At 39.6% G+C, this 17,691-nt stretch overlaps 1 long non-coding RNA gene across 1 annotated transcript; it reads right to left on the bottom strand.

Annotated features, from left to right (window-relative positions):
* Nucleotides 1–3,200: 3,200 nt before the first annotated feature.
* Nucleotides 3,201–7,012, bottom strand: LOC122983963. The gene is made up of 3 exons (XR_006403799.1): nucleotides 6,856–7,012; nucleotides 4,914–4,991; nucleotides 3,201–3,954 (listed from the first exon to the last, which is right to left on the bottom strand). It is a non-coding gene; the product is annotated as an uncharacterized LOC122983963 (long non-coding RNA).
* Nucleotides 7,013–17,691: the final 10,679 nt, after the last annotated feature.

Genomic DNA, 17,691 nt, shown 5'->3' with positions numbered 1-17,691 from the left:
TGTATTATTAGTCCATCTACTCCAAAATTAATCTGAAGCAGTTTTAATAATTGTATAACTCATTTACCAAGCAAAAGCATCATGCATTTTATGGTTTCAACTCTTTAAATGTGATAATTTCCTTTCTTTTATATCATTGCAAATTGAGTTTAGGAATGTTGGTCAAAACAAGCAACTGAGGACCAAAGACATCATCTTGGCTGTGGAAATCATGATGGCTATTTTCACCATCATCTCAGAGTTTGACTCAATGATTAACTGATTAATTGAAAAAGAAAAACTGATTCATGGATACTGAAAACAATCATTGACAGGAGCCCAAAGTTGCTTTAGTGGGATTTGAATAGAAAAGACAAGCAATACCCATTTGAAAACTTTTAATGTGCTCATCATAATACTTAAAATGGAAGACCTCCAAACCTCTCAGCAAATCCCCAGTGTCAATTTCAGCTACTGTACTGTAGGTTGGACTTGTCCCTCAGCAAGACTCAGCGTTAAGAGCAAAGCACCCATTGGATGTGACTCTCAAGTTCACATGCATTAATGTTGTACTCAACGCTACTGGTTCTCTCCTCAGTTACACCACAATTGGCCCTGACTTCCTGACTGTCCTCTGTTTGTCCAGGCATGAGATTTGTGCAGCAAGCAGAAAGAGCGAAACTGCAGTGAGTTTGTGTGGCAGCAATAAAGAGTAAAACAAGCTATAAGCGAAGTGCAGTGGTTAGTTTACACTGGGTTATGGTGCCTTTTTAAAAGTCTGCTCAAGCTTTCAGTCTTTGTAGATTTACACAGCGCTTCAAAGCACTACACTATATTTGATAACCTAATGTTCTGTCTTTTCCTCTGTATATCCTCTTAATCAGTCATGTAATGAACTACGCTAGTACTACTGTTTAGATTAATTATACATCAACCCAATTAGACACAGTACATCCATGCTACTGCTTTATCTGATTACAAGGCCAATACAAAGATCAAAAACTCTTCACATTTTACATAAGTAGGCCTTCCGTTTCTCAGAGGCCAGTTATCTCCTTGAGGGCAGTCGAAGTAAATTAGTGCAAATATTTTTCTTGGAAAGAGGACAAATCACATGCTACATTTTTTGTCACAAGTTGTGTTTTTCCAATTTGTGTGTGTAATTAGGGTGTGCAGCACCCAGACATCCAGCGGATAATCTGGCCTTTCTGTATTAGACGGGAAGTGGACCGTGAAAGTAATTGGTGAGTGTAGCACAAATTGGATCTAAGCATGATGCGATTTTTATTCCTCTGAGGCAATATTTGCAAAGCGATTAGAACAATGCTGCTGCTGCACATTTTCAAAAAGCTTTATTACATACGTGTAACGTTTATGATCGAATGTTAACAGGACCAGTAATCAACTCCGAGATGGGAGCTAGTACATGAAGCCTACCATCAACTGGGAGGGGGGGGGGAAACCTTAAGTTTACAACCGTGGCTTTGGCTGCTTTAAATGGGAATGAATAAATAATGAAAATAAAATCCAAATGGTTTTCATCACTCAACTGTTTCAAAACTGTTCCAATTAGGATTCCTATTAGATGCCTCTGAAATAAACTGCCAAATCAACCACAAAAAATATGGATTGCAGACTTGTTTTCTGCAAAAATATATCCCACAGAGAGACATTTTATTTCTGTTTCTGTTGGGAGAACTGTAGCATGTTTTACCCAAAGTTGTGTGAGACACTTACAAATAACATGATTAGAGACAAATTCATTAGCAAGTAACACCACTTGGTAATGAAATCTTGAGCTTGAGCGGGTAACCACTGGGGGTTCAGTAAGCCAGCCAGAATCACACTGGTGTGACCCTGGCATCGAAAGCGTAGAGACTGGTTATATCTGCAGTCTGCGGATGCTTCTAGCTGATAAATGGGGTTTTATCATTTCGGCAGAATCCGGGCCAGTATGCCTGGCTGAATACTGAACAGGACCCTTGTGTGGCTGGGTAGTGAGGACGGATGGGAAGAGGTTTTACTCTGAGGACAAGTAGGTGTAGGGGAACTGATGTCTTTAGAAACATATGGGTGTTTTGCTAACACACAAGCTCTTTCACACATTGACAGCAGGTTCAAGGTAAACAAGTTTCAGGTAACATGGTGCTTGAAATTAGCTGCAGCTAAATGATTATTCATATTATACTCAAATTATTTTCAGTATCTGTCAGTTACCATTTATTTGCTTAACAAGTTAGTCTATAAAATTCCAGAAAATGGTGAAAAAATGTGGGGCTGCTGACTGATTATTGTTTTGATTAATCGATTAATCATTTGGTCCTTACAATGTCAGAAAATGGTGAAAAATGTTGATCAGTTTCCCAAAGCCCAAGATGCAACCTAAAATGTTTTGTTTTGTCCCATCAACAGTCAACAACCTAAAGATATAGACATAGAAGACTAAAACCAGAAAATATTCACATTTAAGAAGCTGGAACCAGAGAATTATAGTGTTTTTTTCTCAAAAAGACTGAAATTGATTAATTGATTATCAAAATAGTAGATTCATTTTCTGTCAACTGATTAATTGACTAATTGCTACAGCGTTAGAAAAATGCCCGTCACATTTCCTCACTGTATAAGATGACATCTTTTGCTGGAAGGTTCATTTTTCAACTTATTCAACGCCGACATAAACGAGAGGTCCCTGAAGGGCTCAGACAATAATACAAACAACATAAACAGTAGGGCTACAACTAACGATTATTTTCATTATAGATTAATGTGCCAATCATTTTCTTGATAAATCAATCAACCATTTTTTCTGTAAAATGCCAGAAAATTGTGAAAATTCCTGTCATAATGTCTTAGAGCCCAACGTGACGTCTTCAAATATCGGTTTGTCTGATCCACAGTCCAAAATCGAAGTTATTCAGTTTATTATCATGTATAAACACATAAAAGTTTCAATTCATCACATTTGGGAAGCTGCAACCAGCAAATGTTTGGCATTTTTGCTTTAAGAAATTACTAAAACAATTATTCAATAATCAAAATAGTTGCCAATTCATTTTTTGTCGATCGACTAATCAATGAATCAATGCAGCGCTAATAAACAGACTAAGACAACTGTTTCACACTACAAATGGAGTATATCACTGTAAATTCTTATTAGTTAACCTTACATAAAAAGCATGCAAACTGATTGCCTTAAAAAGACAGACTAGCTGTAACTTGTGTAACTTAAAACATCCTTTATACATTAATGAAAAACAGGTTCCATTCTTCTCAGTCTCATTTACAGTTACACATAATGAATCAAGGTAATGACAGTTCAAAGTTCAATTATGATTTTTTTTGCAACTGATTGTTGCTACTTTGACATTGTGATTCACACCAACAATACAGTTTTAATTACTGAACATCCTTTATGAGAACCATTTCAGAATAGAAAAAAATGGAAACTTTGTAGAAGAGGCACAAAGGGCTGAAAACAGGGTTGGTCTGCACAATTTTGAATTGGTTTATCTCATTACTCAAAAGGTTTATCTCAAAAGGTCACAAAGCACACTTTAGTTTTCAGGTCTATTAACACATTCTGCCAATTTAAAATCGCATAGTGCTGGTTTAAAACAATTTTAAGAGACTGTGTGCAGCTATTGTCATGGCAAATACTGGCTTCTGTACACCATAAGCCAAAGCCCATACCAACAGGTAGAACTAAAAAATAACAAGCATCACTCTTTGAATGAAGCTGAAAGTGTTTTTCATGGCTTTAGGGTAGTTCAAGTGTAAAGCATATGACAGCCCAAACAAGAGGAAAAGAGCTTGAGATAGGTTCTGGAGATCATCCATTACAATACCTCCCTCATCGATGACGGCAGTAGACACTGGATCAAGGTGGAGATGATATGGAGAGAGAGGCACACCTTCACTGATGACAGTCAGCACCTCAACAGATAATTGTGCCCAGGCCTCATCACTATCAGAATCCTGTATAAACCAAACAAAAACATTACAACAGGGAAATGTTGATAGGAATTATCAAACGTCTACAACAGTCCAGTAAAGCACATGAAAGAAATGAAGTATTGACGTCTTCCTCACATTTAATTTTGTGCAAATACACAACTGCAGTATGGCAATCGGGCACACTGTTAAGCTCCGCAGTGCAACCCAGTGACACAGAGTTAGCTGTATGGCTGCTTCATCGTATGTGTGATGCTACTAGCCTAGCTCACATGAGCAGAACTATTTTTTGTCATAGCACTGCCAGTGTGTCATCTTGTAGGTTGAATATGGGACCAGACACTGCTCTGTACAGTAACAGTGCTAAGGCAAAAAACACTGATTTGCTTGGGGGCTCAAAAAGCATGTTGAAAGTGAAACCAAAAGACATTTTCAGCTCAAAGGAGTTTAGGGAGGTGCTGGCTATGACCAATAGGACAGTGAATAAGCCGTTATATAAAAATACAGAATGTGAACACACCATGAATCTAAAATACCAAGTGAAAACGACAACACTGTATAAACTAAAGACAAACCAAGCTGAGGTCAGACACTAGTGACAGGTGAGGAGATGATCCAACTGGTCTCTGGAATCAGGCTAGCTTCTAGTGTGGCCCTGAGCATGTCCCTAGCCAGGCCTCAGTGTAGCCACTTTGGCTCAAACTAAACACACACTACTGAGCACAGTTCTACCAACAACACTGTGATCGTGACCAGAGGATGCTTGGATGTTGGCAGGACGCACAAAGGTTCATAATGTACACTATTAACAATACCAGCCAGTTGTGATCAAAGGCCTACATCTGGCTGGAGCAAGTGCCAGAACTCAACAAGGTTTCACGAGAGTTACCACAATGTCCACAACTGAAATACTTCTTCAAGTTGCCAACCCAACATTACAATTACCACACACAAATGAGGTATATAGGCTACTGGCTTCTCACCTCCAGTGTACTGAGTCCCACGTTGATAAAGCAGCTGTTCGGTGAAGAGTCCTCAGGCAGTTGCCGCAAGCACTTCTTCTGAAAAGGATAAAGAATTTTTTAGTTAAAAGTAGGTTCCACTTAGTGTTGTGGTTTGCATATTAGAGACACATTCATTTATGTGTGCAAGCTTTACAGGCATTACAGGAAAATACTTGTTTTTGATATAAATGTAAATGCATTTATATAAATATATATTTGAGGCCTCAGTCATAAAAACAATTCAAAAGCAGCATTTCCTTTGTATTAATTTAGCAGTAGTGTGCCAACACAGCAAAGAACAATTACTACAAGACAAAATGTGAAATTTAACATTTTAATTTGGTGTAAGTAAACCTAACACTGTTTCCCACAGAATTTTATGAGACTGTGGTGGGTTGACCTCAAACTCCCTTGAGAGGCCTGGGGTCATGTTCTCCTGGAAGAAAATTTTGTACATTTTAAACTTAAATGCATCGATCTGGTGCACTTTGAGAGCAAAATTTAGATATAATAAATCCTATTTAAATTTTAGCAGCTAAATACATAAAGAATGAAAAGTACTTGTACAGTTTGTGACTATACTAATTATGTTTAATTAAGTACATTATTCATACTGATGAATCAGTGCATAAGCAGCATTTTATTTTCATTATTTGATCTTCAGGACTTCATAAGAGTCGCAAGATAAATCTGAGTGACTGTGAGATCATAATTTGTGGAGGAAAGAAGAAAAAACTAAATTCTGATACATACATTTAGATTCATTTTCCATAAAAATTCTGTTATCTTTGCGTTTTTGTGAAATATTGGAGTTTTGCCTCTTTTGGTTTTTATGTATTTGAAACAAAGTTTAGAGGAGCGAGAGAGTCACAGAAATCTGAAACATGATAAAGAGACAACAAAGGCTATACACTGATTTAGAACCGCTGGTTTAATATAATGCAGCGTAATTTACAAGCTCATCTTAATTCATGTCAAATGTTAATCTGAAAAGTACCTCACCACTAGACGCTGCTCCCTACTTTCCTGAGATCAATAACTGCTGTTTACGCTCTCTCCTCTTCTACACTCTGCTATTATGGCAAGCCATAGAAAGGATGTCTCTACTAGAGAGATGTGTCAGAGAAGAGCTGCTTTTTCGGCGAGGACTACGTTAGACGTGTCGGGCACTCCAGGTAGCCGTAGCCCCAGGCCAGACAACAGGCCTGTTAATGCTAATGTTAGCACTAGCATAGCCTCCTCTGCAGAAGCTAACTTACCGGTTGCGTGTCCTGGTCTGCAGTCACCTCTCTATGTTATTATGAGAAGTGTAAAAATATTTTCGGCTCATTATGAAAATGAGGCGAGACAAACAGTCTGGGCAATGTAACGTTAATTAATGGGAAACACTAAAGTTAACTTACTGTTGCTGCAGCCTCTTGCCAACTTTCAACACAGTTTTCCAGAGACAACAGTTTTTGGCTTTACAAACAATGTTTGAAAACGGAAAACAGACAGTACAGTCAAATATGTCATTTAATTATCCAACCAACGTGGCTGCAAACCGTACATTACAACAAGCCTAACTTAATGTTGCCTCTGCAGCAAACCCTGTTCATGCTGCATTTACTTCTAACTCGGAATTTCCATGTTATAAATTTCCAACCTGTCACCAAAATGTATTTACTATGTCAACGCGAGAAAAACAGAAAACCAGCTGTACCATTTCAAATTTTGGACTTTTAACTTTAATTTCGGAACAATTAAAATAGGTTGTTAGGCGATCCAGGGACGGTGGTGAGAAACCGCCAAAACATGCCTGAATAAGTTCAACCAGTTGAATATTGTGCAGTGCCTGTTAGCTAAGTCAGCTAGCGTTAGCTCTATAGCAGCAGTCAGAAACACAAATTCACACACAATTATTGCTTGCCTTATAACTTACCTTATTATTCTTCAAAAGACAAAATGAGACTTCACGAAAAGTTCAAAATCCAAGCCATCTCTCTTTCTTTCTTCAGCTTCTACACTGAGTCCACATCAATCCACCCTGCCCTGAGCAGGAGACTGAATTTTGGCTTTTGCGCACGCTCACACCTCAGCCTTTGTTGTTACTTATTGTTTTGAGTGATGATATAGTTATCGTCACTCAAAACAATAAGTAAATTGTTTTTTTCACCCTGCAATTAACTGTAATTTCATAGAAACCAGTAAGATGTGCATATTGTTGATAACCAAGTAAAGTTAACTAATATATGTAAGTCATGACAGTTATGAGAATTTACAGTGCACAAAATATCCAGTTAATATGCATACACAGGTGTGATACTAAAATTAGCTTTTAATATTCAGTCTACTCATTGATATAGATGATGTGGATGACAAAAACTGAGTATTATAACAGCAGGATTTACTGCAGGGCTGTTGTATTAGACTGCATGTGTTTTAGACAGGTGAACTGAGTGCAGACATTCTGTAATAAGCCTGTGTGGGCCATGCTGATGTTTCAGTTGCACACTAGTCTAAATAATTATGAGCTCATAGTGGCAACACTTTGCTGATCTCACCTCTCTGTTTCCAGCCTTTTGCTAATCTAATTGGTGGGGTTAAAAACTGGTGGGCTTCCTCCCACTTTGTGCTGCGTGCCTGTGGCAGTAAACCCCCATCAATTACCTGCTACAGTCTGTTTCATGCTGAACACAGAGGAACGTGTCAACACCCCAAGATACTGCTCTGCACACACATGAAAGCCTGGCCATCCAAACAGAGGAAAACCCCTGACAGCATAAATTACTGGGCGGAAAAAGGTGAAGGCACTGTACATGTATCAAGACTTGTCTACTGTCAGAGACAGGAGACAGGAAAACAAAGAGTAGAAAGGAGGGAACATGATGTAAAATGAGTGGTAGAGAGGAAGAGGAGGAGCAGGATATTTAGATATAGAGGGGCGATGGACAAGAAACTGGCCAGTCAACAGGCAGAGAAATTCTCCAGTAGTATCTTCCAGGGGACTGTCAGCTCCCATAAGAGTAACACGGTAAACAGGAAGCAAAAATAGCCTTCAGTCTTGTGCGGTGGCAAGACAAACAACCGCCGGCACAATCCAGATCCAGTGTGCTTATTGTGTAGTTTGTGGAAGAGGAGCTGTGGAACTTTTTGATGAGGGATATGTCTGGGTGCCTCCGCCATTGTTCGGCACAGTTGAGAATCATTTATCACAATAGGAGCACCTGGTGTTCAAAAAAAAAAAAAAAAAAAAGCTTTAACAGAGCAGGAGCTGGAACACCACAACCAGAGCGTCTCAGCTAACAAAGAGGGTGGAAATAGCAACATCTTTCTCCGCATCTCTCCCTGTTCCCCCTCACACCTCTCCCTCTTCCCTCCATCTCAGCTCTTCCCTCCCTTTCTCTGCCGCTTTTAACATGCCTCCATCTCCTCATGTTAATTTGCTGCTTCAGTGACACGCATCATTGGGGGAGTCATTTCTAATAACCCCGCCAACCCCCATACAAGTGCCTTTGAGTCATGCACTGAGATGTCATTCAAATTATTAAGCATAATGGTGACAATGATGCATTTCTAAAGCGTTGCTTCCTTCCTGACATGACTGCAGTTAGCTCAACACAGCCAACCAATCCTCCGATGTTGAACCCCATGTCTCATCTTCTTGAGGAAGAGCACGTACTGAGCTGCTGGGGTGAATCATTTCATTTCCCTGAGCGTTTTGCCACAAGAAAAATCTTTTTATTTCTGAAGGATCTCGGCATGTCACAGCCCCCTCAGTGTCAGCGTCTTATCACATGTCATGATGCAGGGTTTCCCATCTGAAAGGGTTTCAAGGTAAGAGGGTTAGAGGTTTCTTTACCTTCTTTTTCCTGACCTGAGTCAAAGTAGAGTAATTATTCATTCATGCCGGGCCGTCAGGGATGATGCGCGGATGACATTTTCCCTCAGCTGCTTTGTTGTTGCAGATCCAAGGCAGAAAGGATTGTCAGAGCCTATGCTGTCTTCTCCCTTACCCTCAGCTCGGTACAACACATCTCACCAGCTAAAGAAAATAACTGAACACAGCCATAGGGATTCTTTTTCTCTCATTTACAGACTTCCGGGTATGAGCAACACATGCGAGGCAGATGGCAAGATGAAAACATAGTCACAAAATAATGTTTAATATTATTTTAGTTATGTTTTTTATTGGCGCAACACGAGCCGAGGTGTGAGCTGAGAGGTTATATACTCTTCCTATAATTTGCTGAGAGATACAGGGGCGGCATTACTACAGTCTGATCAAGAAACAGTCTTTTTATTTGTCCGTGTTTATTTTGCAATTTCACAAACACGACTTCAACCGCCTGGATGATGCCACAGTGTTCTGGATTAAAAAAGCAGAAAGCAGATGCCTCACTAATAAAGACAATTAAACTGGCAGCTGCACCATCTGCTATTGTCCATGACCAAAGTAATGAGTGGAAAAAGGAGGAGAAAAGGAGGAATTTTGAGAAGGTAGCGGTGAGCAGGTGACATTACGAGTTTTGTCGAAAGCACCAAAAACCTGCAAAGTCACGACAGTCAAAACAGGTGAAACTGTGATCAAATTTGCATCCAATATAATATCTCTGATACAGCCCTTTTTGAATAATTACTCCACAACAGATTATAGATGCAGGATAATATGAAATATCACTTTAACCTAATCTCCTGCATTATCCTTTCCTCCACCTCCTTTCCATTTCAAACCCCTCTCCGTTTTCCTGTGTGGCCTGAGCTGCAAAAGATAAGTGGTGGGGCAGCATGTGTCTACAGTGACCTTGCTCGTCTGGGGGTGATTAACTGATTATGCCTCAGAGAGTGGTGACATTCATGCTTGGAAACCAGCAGTGGACACATCACCACAAAGGAACATGCAGCAGCAGCAGGTGAAGAAGAAGAGAAACCTTTATCAGCAAGAGAAGACCAACGTTTTTTTCTTCACCAATGTGCTCTGTTTTTGCTGCAGGACATAAAATGTTACAGTACAAAAAGCATTCAGTGAATTAGTCCTGTCACATCTAACATTGTGTTGGGCTCTGTATGCGTGTGCAGCACACTCTGGCTCTGATTGGATTAAGTCCGTTTATTATTCTGAAGTTTATTGTATAAATAAATGAGCGTATTATTCGGCAGCGCCATTGAAAACAGACACAGCCTTGTAACATTCAAAGAGGAGGGCAGATTTTCAGCGCAAGTCCTTGGCACAGACTTCTATCTGCAAAGCTCTGCTGATCACACGTGTTGAAATGCCACTGTGTGAAAAAACATAAGCAAGCTTCCATAGTTAGGTTAATAAAAAAAATATTTCTCAGTCTTGTGCTTCATCCACGTGTGTGTGTGTGTGTGTGTGTGTGTGTGTGTGTGTGTGTGTGTGTGTGTGTGTGTGTGTGTGTATGTGTGTGTGTGTGTGTGAGTGTGTGTGTGTATGTGAATGACAGTAAGGAATGGTTTTGCATATTTCCTACTTCATACAAGCAGAGACAAAAGCTGGCCTTGGCAAAGCTGCTTCTTTTTCTTTGGTGCAGTTTTCAAGCAGAAGGCAGAGCGTGGGATCAGAAATGCTTCTTTTTCGTGGACAAGATTTGAAGGACACACAGAGGAACACGTGTCTTTTGGGCTTATATTCAGAGAAAACATTCCTGAATTTATCTTTTTATGTTCACTTTGATTCTTCTGGATATACACTACAGGACAGATATGATCTCTTGTTTCTGGTGACTTACATACAAAAACCTCCGCAGCAGTCAGAATGAAGATAACATAATATGCTACAAAACCTTGTTTGACTAGAGTTTTGTCTTACAGCTACAAGACAAACATTCGTTACTGACTGGATTTCTGTTTTTACATTTGCCTCATTGCTTTCTATGGCAGAATCCAGTCGCAAATACTGTCGGACCCAGTCTTTAATTAACCAGAGTCAGACAAGGTTTTGGGGTGTCTCCCACTGTGTTCGTTAACACACATCATTAATCAAGGGGGGGTTCCATTAAGCAGGTCACTCAGGATCATGCTAAACAATTAAGCTTTGATTAAGAGATTGTTCATCAAGCCATCCCACAAGCAGCCAATGGCATGTTAAAAGCCCACAGGAACAGGATGTCTTGCACCTAAAGCTTTGTACCCAGAAACACTGGTACACCCTGTCAGTGTATGACAAGCGTACTTAAATTCAAACATGAGTGGCAATGTGTGCGGTGCTAACAAGCATACATATATTCACACATGCTTTTCAAGTCAGCGAAGTAAAATCATGCAGCTTTTACCTTCCCTGGATTTCATTACAATATATGACAATCAATTACTGTTTATTTCTGCCAACAGAGTTTTCTTTTCTCCTGAATAAAGTCTCTCTGCTTTCATGAGCATCCCTGCTCTCAGTGCGTGTGAATAGTCCCTTTTGAAAAGACTGCAAGGTGAAATGCAACGCCCCCTCCTACTCCACACCTAACCGAACCGCAGATCTCAAGGAGAGCAGATAAGTGGAGAGAAAGGAAAGTGTAGGCAGGCAAGGATGTTGGTGAATGTGAAGAGAAGAGAGTGGGATGAAAAATAGAGGAGTTGTATAGAGGCAACCTCAGGGTCACCATCACATAAAAACAATAGAGTCCATCGATCTGTCTATCTATGACAGGCCGAATAATGTTAACATCTCATGGAAAATGACTTGAACTTTAATAATTTACAAAACTTATAAAAATTAATCACAAACACTCCTACAAAAGGTCCCATTAGGTTAACTGCCAATTAGCAGCACTTGTCAACTACAAAAGAGGTCTGTTAATCAGCACTCTGTTATGCAATTTCTAAAAACAACATAAGACAACTAACAGAGCTCTGAAGTGGCCAAATCGTCTGTGTCTGAACTGCAGGTTCAAAATGATTTGATTGCTAGATCACAATAACACACATACTGTGTGAAACAAAGACAAACTGCATCAAGGAATAGGAACATCAGTCGCAAGCTGATATTAAACAACAGCGATATGATGGAAACATTTCATACTTGAGATTTTGTATGATGCATCTTCAGATTTGCAGAGTGAGATATAAATATTAAGATTTCCGCAATGTTCTTGTGTGTGCTAATGTTTTGTACTTTGTCGTTGCACAACAATCTGTTTTTCTTGTTGGTTGTTGAAACATAAATTGTTCCTAGCACTCTGCTTCATTACTTACTTTTGATATATGCCATGTTAAATGATGAGAGGTTAATGTATTGAGATCACGTAAAGTCAGATACCTAATTTCTTTTAAATAATCAGAGCTGAAAGAATTTGTTGATTTGTTAATCAGCAGGAAATTGATGGTAATGATTGATAATCAGTGAGTCATTTTAGTAATTTTTCAAGCCGAAATGTTGAACATTCTCTTGTTCCAGCTTCTCCAATGAAAGGATTTGCTGCTTTTCTAAATTCACAGTCATGTATCTTAAGGTTTTGGACTGTTGGTTGGACAAATAAAAAGCATATTGGGCTCTGGGAAATTAGAATGGACATTTTTCACTATATCCTCCTGACTAAACTAAAGGATTAACCAAATAACCGAGAAAATACTCATCAGATTAATGCACAATGAGCATAATTGTCAGTTGCAGCCCTCATAAAGACAGAGATTATCCACCTTGCCCTGGCAAATTCTCAACATTAACATGATCACTATCATTCCAACTCTCTGCCATTAAAGCCCATTGATCCTCCCAGACTCAGCAGTATGGAGACAGTAGGCTTATTAAAGTGAACTGCATTCAATGAGCTGGGCTAGTCTGTCTTATGACACAAAGCTTAATTAATGGAAAGTGTTGGTCAATAACACCATGCTTTCATCCAAACAGGTGGAAAATTATTTGGCTTCCGGAGTCATTTATCAAATGTGGAGCTATGACAGAGATATATAGAGAGATAAAGGCTGAGCCAGACAGAGAGAGAGAGGGAGAGAGAGAGAGAGAGGGAGGGAGAGGGATGAAATGCTAATTTTTGCCGCTTGTCCCTAGCAGCTGGTCTAGCTGTTTGACATGTGTGATGAATGGTGTTGCATTGGTACTGCTGCCCTCTCACCTCCGCTCATTGTCACCAGTCCACAGACAAAGGGGAGGAAAAAAAATCCTGCAGCACGAGCACTAGATGCTTCCTTTCATCAACGCATCCACACACACACAGATATATGCAAGCACATACTCAGCAGCTCCCTTCTCCCAGCGCAAACACATTGGTACAGACATCAAAGCACTCACACATGCATACTCACACACTCTCTTACACTGATAACTTGTATCTTACTGCAGTATGCATTTGCTGAGCAAAGCTGATTTGCTTCTGCCTGGCTAACCAGTTTTTGCTCTCTCCACAGACCATCTCCACCAACATCTGATGCAACAATTACACATCCGTATGAAAGCACAGGCTTCTGGGAGTATGCAGAGACACAGGTACATCACTGCAAACTGCACATTCGCTGCACACTCCGGTGGAGGTGAGAAATGACAAAGAGGTGGAAGAGTGCACACTGGTAAACAGTTGGAAATAAAAGATGGGAGTGGAGGGGGAAAGTTGCTTTGTTAGCAAGGAGCGGTGCAGTCATTACTTGTCCTGCCCCCCAGGCACAGGCAGAGGAAGAGGTGTGAAATGGGAGCAGTTCCTGCCTAGTCTGCACTGATGGGTTTGTTTAAAGGGTCACGATAGATTGTTGAACCTTTGCCATAAATATGAATGCAAAAATCTCCCAACCATTCCAAAGAAATATCATGAGAATGAGTTATGCACACAACATTATTCTTTGGCTCCGTGTGAGGTTATTTTACACATTAATGGCTTTACAACTCCTAAAAAAAAGGTTCTACCTCTGCAGTCTCTTCCTATTTTACAGTAATGTGGTTTCCTAAATGCCATATTTAAAAAAAAAACCTCTCTTAATTGCATGAAGGAATTAAGAGAAACATTATTAACAGCAGATTTAATGGCCAAGTGTTTACTTTATACTGGTTTCTAACAAGGCTTTAACATGTGCACATGGGCATGACAAACACTTCAGACAGGGAAAGTATCACTGTGACAGCAGTGCGAAGGAAGGTATAGAAAGATCATCACTCTAAGCAGCGCAACCTTGCATCCAAAATAAATAAATCCCACTAAAATTAGATTTGACGCTAAAGTAAACAAGTGTAAATAAGTCGGTTTCCACAGATGAGGAGGAAGCTATTTTAAAATTCAGACACACGTGAGTAAAACACAGTAAGTAAAAGCTGTGTGCTTGTGCACCACCAGTTCAATGCTCTGATAGATAAACAAACAAACAAACAAATATGTTAATAAAATCTACTGGCTTCAGTGTCATCTAAATAAATTCAAATATGCCAACCTTGGGTCAAAAATAACAGGAGTGTTGGGGAGAAATTGTTTGGATGTTTTCTGCATGAACATGTCATCCACTTGGCACAGCTGAGAGAGAGAATGATTATGAGATAAGTAATACGTAAAATGAGTAATTGTTGTCTGTGTGTAATTGGTCTGCTTTATATGTGTCATAATTCCTTAATGCTAACAGAATTTCTTGTTTAATAGATGTAAAATGGACAGATAACCTTTGAAATCTTGATTGATACTGACACTAATGTAATAAATCACACATTAAGTTTCACTGGACTGGACAAAATCATGTTATTTGTCAGTGTTCAAAGCACAAATCTAGACATTAAGAAATGACCATTCTTACAAAATAAGTAAGAAATGAAAAAAGTGACAAAGAATTTCCATAAGACATATAGATAGTATTATCACACAGCAAAATGAGTGCTGAAGAAACACACTCTTCACTCACAGAGCCATGTTTAGATTACATGTGGGTCATTTTCAGCATGGACAAAACTATACAATCTTTTTTTTTTCAAAAATGTTTGTATGAAAAGCTACATGCTGACACACAGTTCTTCATGACAGAATTCCAGTGAGATATAGCAGCTAGTAGCACGGCACTAAACTGATCTATGCCATTAAGTTCTTGCAAATAATGAGAAATATCCTCATCACTATACAGCATCCCAGATCACTAACAGACAGCACAGATTCAGAACACAGAGCCTCATCCTCAGTATTAGTATGAAATTCTTACACTTTGCCAAGGAAATATGTCAGCCACTAGTCACACAGCAGATGTCTAGTGGAGAAAAATCAAATAATATCAGATACCTGCAATATATCAAGGCAAAGTTTCACCTATTAGAACTGAATATACAGTTAAATAAGTCAAATTATGGATCAGAATCATCACACATCAATAGCACATCAAATCTGTAGAAGCTATAACTTTCGTAAATTAACATGACACCTCTGTCAAACCAGGTTTGGGAGCTGTCGCCGTGTAGCAAAACTGTAAACAGCTTGACAAACATCTACATTTACCAGCAGAGCACTGAGACACTGTTGCTCTTCTCATTAAACCAGCCACATACAAACATGCTGTAAAGAGTGAGCTGTCTTACCTAAAACCAGGTGTTCTCTCATCTCATGTCTCTGGGCGAAATAATCCACGACAGCTGTGCTGCGGGGAATGATGTGGAACTCTTCATTTTCCCATCACTTTCACCCGAAGTCTTCACTTTACCTTTTTTTCATTTAGAAACACTGTCATTACACGGTAATTTATGTTTTTTCTTTGGGATATTATTTTCAAATGACAAAAATGCGGATTAATTGGTCCAGGTGCATATGAGTCGCAGCAGATTGGGGAATACTAATACTAATCTGGTGTGGGGAGGGCTGGGGCACACTGACATATTGACAGCAATAAAATCAGGGCATTTTTATATTTTATGGGTGATTATTGCACTTACGTGCCACAGAAGTCTACCCTGCAGATGTCTACCTTGCCTATTTATAAAGTCTGCACCTGGGTGCTCTGACCCTAGTGGTAAAGGTGTCACATATTGTAGCTTTCTGTTCTGTCTATGTAATGAAACTGTCTTGCACTCACCCGCAAAAATAAATTTAAGTCACAACTTGAATGTGCATTTTGAGCAGAGGGATCATAACCTGTAAACAGTGTTTGAGAGATGCTGCACTAGTTCGGTTGTGTATTATTGTGCAAAACAAGGTAATGGCACATCACTAGAATAATGATTTCTTTGCAAACGGGCAAAGTTGTACAAAACTAAACCCTTGAGTCCACCAGAGATCACAACAGAACAATTCATGCATGAATTTGTCATTCGCCGGGTTCAGTTGAAGAGAATGCGTGATGGAGCAAATGATCACAAGACACAAGCGTAAGTGACCTTGCTTTAGGTCAAAAAGTGTCATGCTGTATTCCACCAAACATCTGTTCATAGAACCAAGATGCTGCTGCACAGATCTGTAACAAGAGGGCCCCCATGTAGAATGCAGACTACCCGCTGAACTGGCCTTCATCACCTGACAGAAAGTGGCAGTATTCTTCATGCTTTGAGTTGATATCATACGGTCTATGGTTGGTATAGTAGATCTCCCTCTCTTTTGGCACAACTTTGTGAGACAGCGGTGTCAGCTTAAACATTTCAAGGGGCTCAAACGGCTCGTCCTGCAGAATTCGCATCACTTGATTCAACCGTGACTAGTCTTATGAAATAAGTAGTAGTCCTAAAGGCACCTGTAAGAAACAGAGAGGTCACAGCCACGCCCTGCCGTTCCCCCCGTACAGTCTACGTTTAGGATGCCCCTCAATGTGATGTCTTCAGCTCGTCCTGTAGGAACTGGAGGATTTTGGTGGCTGTGCTGGAGAGCAAAACCACCAACTAACTCCATGCTAACCACGCTACAAACCACAGAATGAGGCAGCTTCCACTCGCCCAACATGAGAGACAGTGATCTTATTCTAACTTAAGTGGAAAATGCTGATGTCAACTCTAACACTATGCCACTCAATAGATACGCCAATACTAAAGCAACTGCACACACATTTTCCTGCTTGCTTGGAAATCAAGGACTCATAGCAGCCCACATGTATGGTCATTATATAGCCAAGTATGGCAAATTTGCGGTTATTACAGGTGATGTGTGTGTGTATATATGTCAGCTGCTCCCGTGGGGTCAGTCTATACAAATAGAATATGGAAAAAAAGGTTCCAGGTGGAATATGTCTGATTGAGAGATGGTGCGATAGAGAACAAGGTTTTTCTTGCTCATTTATATTTACACATAATGCTCATGAATTGGCTCTTCCTAGTTTTTTTTTTTTTTTTAATAAAATGTTTTGCACCATTTCTTTCACAAGTTATGTTACTGTGAGTTCCGTGTAAGAGAGCTTGAAAGCAAGCTGCCTGTCTCAGTGATTTAGGAGATTTGGATTTGTGTTTGAAGCTGGTCCTCTAGAAGGATCAAGGTAGGGATTGGTTTGACATAAAAAGCACAGCTGAGTCAGGAGCTCTTTCACAAACAGACACAGTAAGTAGGCTACACAACTTCGGTGCCCATGTACACACACCAGACACACAGCACAAGATAACTACACACATGTTGTTGCTGAGTCAAGCACTATTAAGATATCAGAAGGGGCATGTTTTGGAGAAACAGGCAAAATTTGCCATTTTTCATGCCGTTGTGGCTGTAGTATAAAGAAGTGACCTATAAAAGCTGAGAAACAGCAGCTTACAGACATACAAGGACATACGATGTGTTTTCCTGCATTATTTCCTTTTTTCCACCCAATTTCGAACCATCAATTCCCTGCGCTGCTGTCTTTTTCTCCTTTTTTTTTAATCAAACACAAAAAATCTAAGGCA

Source organism: Thunnus albacares, chromosome 6, assembly GCF_914725855.1.
Source record: "Thunnus albacares chromosome 6, fThuAlb1.1, whole genome shotgun sequence".
Lineage (NCBI taxonomy): Eukaryota > Metazoa > Chordata > Actinopteri > Scombriformes > Scombridae > Thunnus > Thunnus albacares.
This window is presented reverse-complemented; position numbering and strand designations above follow the sequence as displayed.